The sequence below is a fragment of the Oncorhynchus mykiss genome, chromosome 3 (assembly GCF_013265735.2).
Source record: "Oncorhynchus mykiss isolate Arlee chromosome 3, USDA_OmykA_1.1, whole genome shotgun sequence".
Lineage (NCBI taxonomy): Eukaryota > Metazoa > Chordata > Actinopteri > Salmoniformes > Salmonidae > Oncorhynchus > Oncorhynchus mykiss.
Genome location: NC_048567.1, coordinates 36,432,790 through 36,440,247, shown reverse-complemented (window position 1 = coordinate 36,440,247; position 7,458 = coordinate 36,432,790). Strand labels below are relative to the sequence as shown.

At 44.3% G+C, this 7,458-nt stretch overlaps 1 pseudogene; it reads left to right on the top strand.

Annotated features, from left to right (window-relative positions):
• Positions 1-2,493: 2,493 nt before the first annotated feature.
• LOC110519907 lies at positions 2,494-3,867 on the top strand (annotated as a pseudogene).
• The last annotated feature ends 3,591 nt before the right edge of the window (positions 3,868-7,458 follow it).

Below are 7,458 nucleotides of genomic sequence, written 5' to 3'. Positions count from 1 at the left end.
AATAACGTCATCTTCACAGATGAATCAACCATGGCCCTTGAGCAATTTGCTCAAAATTGCTACAGAAAAAAAGTTAGAAGATCAAGAAGATTAACGAAAGCATAAAGATGTTGATGAAGAAATGCTGTTTTGAGTTAGACATGTAACACTTTAGACTACTTAAGCATCGAATAAATTGAAAGTTGCGCCGCAGTTGCCGCCGGTTGTTGTTTTTTTACATGTTAAATAAAGGTTCAAAGGCAAGTCAGGTAAGAACAAATTCATATTTATAATGAAGGCCTATCCCGGATGACGTTGGGCCAATTGGGAGTTATGGCTCCCGAGTGCCTCCCAATCACGGTCAGATTTGATACAGCCTGAATTCGAACCAGGGACTGTAGACCGCTGCACCACTCGGGAGCCATAACTTACACACATATATATACATATAAAAAACATTTTCAGAACATTAACCGTGTGTAGGTAGATAGACACAAATTGTTTGTTGCAAGTTGCGGGGGGGGGGGGGGTAAAGGTTGAATAGTCTATTGTTCAGCTAATAGCCCATCCTGCTACACTTGTGAAAAACAAATAATAATACTTTTCAATATGTTAAAGATTCCAATTAATAAAGTGTTTTTAGTCACAATCGGCCCAAACCCAATTGATACATTTGGGCACAGTCGATAGCGTGCTGGACTTCGGGCTAGAATGTTGAGGGTTTGAAACCTGCTCCCTGCTTGTTTCATTACATTATTACGCTGGTCTCTGAGCAAATAGCCTGGATTGTTACTCCCATCTCGTTCCTCGCTCCCTTCCACACGTCATTCAGCACGCTTTTTGGCGTGCTGACAGGATGTACTGTTTTTTATTTTGTATATATGAATTACAAATCAACCTTTAAACAGGTCAACATTCACAAAGCCGCTGGGACAGACAGATTACCAGGACATGTACTCAAAGCATCCGCTGACCAACTGTCAAGTGTTTTCACTAACATTTTCAAACTCTCCCTGACCGAGTCTGTCTTACCTACATGTTTCAAGCAGACCACCACACTAAGGTCACCTGCCTTAATGACTACTGACCCGTAGCACTCACATCTGTAGCCATGAAGTGCTTTGAAAGGCTGGTCATGGCTCACATCAACAGCATCCTCCCAGACACACTAGACCCACTCCAATTTGCATACCGCCCCAACAGATCCACAGATGACGCAATCTCAATCACACTCCACACTGCCCTTTCTCAGACAAAAGGAACACCTATGTGAGAATGCTGTTCATTGACTACAGCTCAGCGTTCAACACCATAGTGCCCACAAAGCTCATCACTAAGCTAAGGACTCTGAGACTAAACACCTCCCTCTATATAACTGGATCCTGGACTTCCTGACGGGCTGCCCCCAGGTGGTAAGAGTAGGCAACAACACGTCTGCCACGCTGATCCTTAACACTGGGGCCCCTCAGGCATGTGTACGACTGCGTGGCCAAACACGACTCCAACACCATCATTAAGTTTGCTGATGACACAACAGTGATAGGCCTGATCGCCGACAACGATGAGACGCCCTAAAGAGAGGTCAGAGACCTGGCAGTGTGGTGCCAGGACAACAACCTCTTCCTCGATGTGAGCAAGACAAAGGAGCTGATCGTGGACTACAGGAAAAGCTCGGCCGAACACACCCCCATTAACAGCGACAGGGCTGTAGCGGAGCAGGTCGAGTTTCCTTGGTTTCCACATCACCAACGAACTATCATGGTCCAAACATACAAGGACAGTCGTGAAGAGGGCACGACAAAACCTTCCTCAGGAGACTGAGGGAGAAATGGGTGCCCAGATCCTCAAAAGGTTATACAGCTGCACCATCGAGAGCATCCTGACCGGTTGCATCACCACCTGGTATGGAAACTGCTGAACATCTGACCGTAAGGCACAACAGAGGATAGTGCGAATGGCCCAGTTCATCACTGGGACCAAGCTTTCCGCCATCCAGGACCTATATAATAGGAGGTGTCAGAGGAAAGCCCATAAAATTGTCAGACTCCAGTCACCCAAGTAATTTTCTCTACAGCACAGCAAGCGGTACCGTAGCGTACCAAAAGGCTAGGACCAAAAGGCTCCTCAACAGCTACTACCCCCAATCCATAAGACTGCTGAACAATTAATAAAATCGCCACCAGACAATTTACATTGAGCCCCCCCTCCCTGTTGTACACTGCTGCAACTCGCTGTTTATTATCAATGCATAGTCACTTCACCCCCACCTACATGTACAAATTACCTCAACTAAACTGTACCCTCGCACACTGACTCGGTACCGGTGCCCCCTGTGTATAGCCTCGTTATTCTTATTGTGTTACTTTTATTATTACTTTTTATTTTAGTCTACTTGGTAAATATTTTCTTAACTCTTCTTGAGTTAACTCCCTTGGTTAAGGGCTTGTAAGTAAGCATTTCACTGTAAAGTCTACACTTGTTGCATTCGGCGCATGTGACAAATAAAATTTGATTTTAATTACACCTCCGTGCAATACAGATACCTTGCCTTCTGAGATCTGTAGTATTTGACAAGCTAATAAACAGCACTCTCTGTCCAGATACACCAAAATGAAGACAGCCACTAACATCTACATCTTCAACTTGGCCCTGGCCGATGCTTTGGCTACCAGCACTCTGCCCTTCCAGAGTGCCAAGTACCTGATGAACACCTGGCCCTTCGGTGAGTTCCTGTGTAAAGTGATCCTCGCCATTGACTACTACAACATGTTCACCAGTATCTTCACCCTGACCATGATGAGCGTGGACCGCTACATCGCTGTGTGCCACCCGGTCAGGGCCCTGGACTTTAGAACACCTGCCAAGGCCAAGATGATCAATGTGTGCATCTGGATCCTCTCCTCTGCCATCGGAGTGCCCATCATGGTCATGGCGGTTACCAAGGTGACAGACAAAGGTGAACAGTCCATATGAGCTGTACCGTATGTGCTCCAGACACCAACATCCACATATCCATATGCTAACCATTTGATTGTTTATCCCTCAGGCAATACAGGCTGCATGCTACAGTTTCCTCAGCCAGACTGGTGCTGGGACACGGTGACTAAGATTTGTGTGTTCATATTTGCTTTCGTGGTGCCAACCCTAGTCATCACCATCTGCTACGGCCTGATGATTCTCCGCCTGAAGAATGTCCGGCTGCTCTCTGGTTCAAAGGAGAAAGATCGGAATATGCGGCGCATTACCCACATGGTCCTGGTGGTGGTGGCGGTTTTCATAATTTGCTGGACGCCCATCCACATCTTTATCATCCTCAGGACCATGGTGCAGATCAACAGCACGAACCCCTATGTGATCGCCAGCTGGCACCTGTGCATCGCGCTGGGCTACATGAACAGCAGCCTCAACCCCCTGCTCTATGCCTTCCTGGACAAGAACTTCAAGAGGTGCTTTAGTGATTTCTGCCTGCCTTTCCGCTCCAAAAAAGGACCAGAGCAGCTTCTCCAGAGCCCGCAACTCCACACGAGAGCCTACCACCGTGTGTCCCACTAGAGTGTTGGTGAGGAAGCCTGTATGACTAGGCATGGAGCAGTGTCCTGGAGACTCCCGCTCACGGACAGTCCAGGCAGACTTACAGACTGATGTCACACAGTTCTCCACAGATTCCTGACAGTAGCTCTGGCTTTAGGCCTACAGCACAAAACCAACTGCAACATTTGCATAGAGTGTGATGTTAAATTTTTTGGCCTATCCAGACAAAAACTAGATTTACTCTTCCTCTAGCCTAACATAGCAAGCATAAATTCCCCCATCCGGGTTTCAGTGGAAAGGAATCTACAGTGGCTTGCGAAAGTATTCATCCCCCTTGGCATTTTTCCTGTTTTTTTGCCTTACAACCTGGAATTAAAATAGATTTTTGGAGGGTTTGTATCATTTGATTTACACAACATGCCTACCACTTTGAAGATGCAAAATATGTGTTATTGTGAAACAAACTAGAAGTAAGAAAAAAAAACAGAACTTGAGCGTGCATAACTATTCACCCTCCCAAAGTCGATACTTTGTAGAGCGACCTTTTGCAGCAATTACAGCTGCAAGTCTCTTGGGGTATGTCTCTATAAGCTTGGCACATCTAGCCACTGGGATTTTTCCCCATTCTTCAAGGCAAAACTGCTACAGCTCCTTCAAGTTGGATAGTTTCTGCTGGTGTACAGCAATCTTTAAGTCATACCACAGATTCTAAATTAGATTGAGGTCTGGGCTTTGACTAGGCCATTCTAAGACATTTAAATGTTTCCCCTTAAACCACTCGAGTGTTGCTTTAGCAGTATGCTTAGGGTCATTGTCCTGCTGGGAGGTGAACCTCCGTCCCAGTCACAAAAAAACAGAAACAGGTTTCCCTCAAGAATTTCCCTGTATTTAGCGCCATCCGTCATTCCTTTAATTCTGACCAGTTTCCCAGTCCCTGCCGATGAAAAACATCCTACCGCATGAGGCTGCTACCACCATGCTGGAGTTCTCGAGGTGATGAGAGGTGTTGGGTTTGCGCCAGACATAGTGTTTTCCTTGATGGCCAAAAAGCTCAATTTATGTTTGGGGAGTCTCCCACATGCCTTTTGGCGAACACCAAACGTGTTTGCTTATTTTTTTCTTCAAGCAATGGCTTTTTTCTGGCCACTCTTCCATAAGCCCAGCTCTGTGGAGTGAACGGCTTAAAGTGGTCCTATGGCCAGATACTCCAATCTCCGCTATGGAGCTTTGCAGCTCCTTCAGGATTATCTTTGGTCTCTTTGTTGCCTCTGATAAATGCCCTCCTTGCCTGGACTGTGAGTTTTGGTGGGCGGCCCTCTCTTGGCAGGTTTTTGTGGTGCCATAATCTTTCCATTTATTAAGAATGTATTTAATGGTGCTCCATGGGATGTTCAAAGTTTCATATATTTTTTTATAACCCAGCCCTGATCTGTACTTCTCCACAATGTTATCCCTTCCCTGTTTGGAGAGCTCCTTGGTCTCCTATGGTGCCGCTTGCTTGGTGGTGCCGCTTGCTTAGTGGTGTTGCAGACCCTGGGGCCTTTCAGAACAGGTCTGTGTATATAAATACTGAGATCATGTAACACTTAGATTGCACACAGGTGGACTTTATTTAACTAATTATGTGACTTCTCAAGGTAATTGGTTGCACCAGATCTTATTTAGGGGCTTCATAGAAAGGGGGCGAATACATATGCATGCACCATTTTTCGGTTTTAAATTTAAAAAAATTTTTTTAAACAAGTAATTTTTTTCATTTCACTTTACCAATTTGGACTATTTTGTGTATGTCCATTGCCAGAAATCCAAATAGAATTCCATTTAAATGACAGGTTGTAATGCAACAAAATAGGAAAAATGCCAAGGGGGATGAATACTTTTGCAAGGCACTGTAAGTTGAAATAGCTGTATCCCTGAAAACCAGATACATCCGGTTGTTGCATCGGCCAGGGCCAAAAATCTGTAATTCTGCCCCTGAGCAAGTGTTAGGGAAGATTCAGAATTTGTTGGTAACATATGTAAGATGTTTTATATTTATCAAATGTGTGTAAGTTAATTCTCATCAGAATGGTATTTTTGTATAATACTGTGGGCAGGGTTGCAGTATCTGTTCTATGTCAAGACTAAGTTGCATGGCCGCTGAGAGGGGAGAGGTCAAAGTGTCATCATGTGTAAACATATCTTTTACTCCCTACCTTTTCTAGTGGGGAAAGAAGGGTTGCAGTGTTGTTTCTATCTTAAACTATAGCCTCACCCTCCTCTCCGTGAGTTTGTCCAGGAGTTTGTATTTAGAGTGGGTTGTATATAAATGACAATTTGATATATGCCTGTTGATATGGAGGATTTGGTTTATGGTTTCACGGGTTTGGGAAAGGAGACAAAGCTGAACGATGAGTTATGTCTATGCTGTCTGACTATGTGTGTCTCTTTGCTATTAAAGGAACTCAGTTGTATTGTAAGGGGGCTCTCAGAGAATTCATGGTTAGACACTGAATCGATCTGAGAGTCACAGGGTTGTGATAGAGCTCATATAATTAAAGATGGACTTTTATAACTAACTCTGACTTGTGTGTGTGGTTTGCTCCCATGATTTGGTAAATAGAGGAAATTTCCACGACATTTGGCGACGAGGAGGGGATGTGAATCTTCACTCGGTGACCGTTCCTACGATCTAGGTAAATAAGTCGTGCACGAGGGATCCCCTAAACTTGGGATCTCAGGGAGAACCACACTTCGGGAAACGGAGCAGATGGACCAACCTTTGATCTAAGAGGAAGCGAGCCGAGTGGATACCACATCTCGAACTGAGTTTTTTTTAAAGAAAATGGTGAGCGAACCACACACAGATTTGAAGTCGAGTTTTTTTAATTATGCCTGTTATACTCTGAGCGTGAATTCCTTTGTAAGGAAGGCACCTTGGCGGCGTAAGCAGGGCCGAGTCAGAGGAGAGTAATCTGGGGGTTTTGTGGACTCAAAAGATACTCTGCGCTGTCCGGTTGCCAGTGACCAAGAGCCCTCCTGACACTGAATTGATCACAGTGGGGATTTGGTGAGGTCTGTCGGGGTGAGGGGCCAGGGGGTCTGTGTGTTCTAGGTGAAACACGGCACTTGGTGAAGCCCTATTGGAAGAAGGACCTCATTCTGTGCGTCTGTGTGATTTGTCTAAGTGACCCTCAGATGTGGTGAATTCCAATTATTTTAAATGTGCTAGCCAGGTTGCCCTAGGGTTACTCTGTGTGAGTCGGACCGTTCTGTGTGAGCGGGGTAGGTTTACTCTGTGTGAGTCGGACCGTTCTGTGTGAGCGGGGTAGGGTTACTCTGTGTGAGTCGGACCGTTCTGTGTGAGCGGGGTAGGGTTTACTCTGTGTGGGCAAACCTTTTGATGTTCTGTGTGGACGTCAGAAAAGTTCTATGTGAAAAATCTGACCAATCCTGTGTGGATGATCCTGAAAGTTCTGTGTGAGTAACTAAGATTTCTTAAGTTTTATATGGATTCTGTGAATTATTTGAAATTATGATAAATGGTATGTGTGTATAAAGTAATGCTGAAAATGATTAGATACAATTTAAACCACCCATTCGTAGACGTACGTAGGTTTTGATTTGATATCTTAAATGGATAATTTGATAAAGATGAAGTTTTTAAGCACTATTAAAATAATCTACAAAATCTGGGAAATTGAGCTCTAGAAACTGATTTAGAGTGTGTCCACTTTTGATTATCTTACCCTAACGATGTAACTATAAAACGCATATTGGATTATCTCCGTCTGGGTGAAACATTTGAAATCAAACTGCCCTTAAGGTCTGAACATGTTATATTTTTTCTTCCCAGTATGAGAGAAATTGCGGGATTTATTGAATAAACTGTTTTCCATAAAGTTAAATAGAATTCGAGGGATGCTCGATGTAATTTATAATGTTGTACAAAGCCTAAGGTTTTCCATC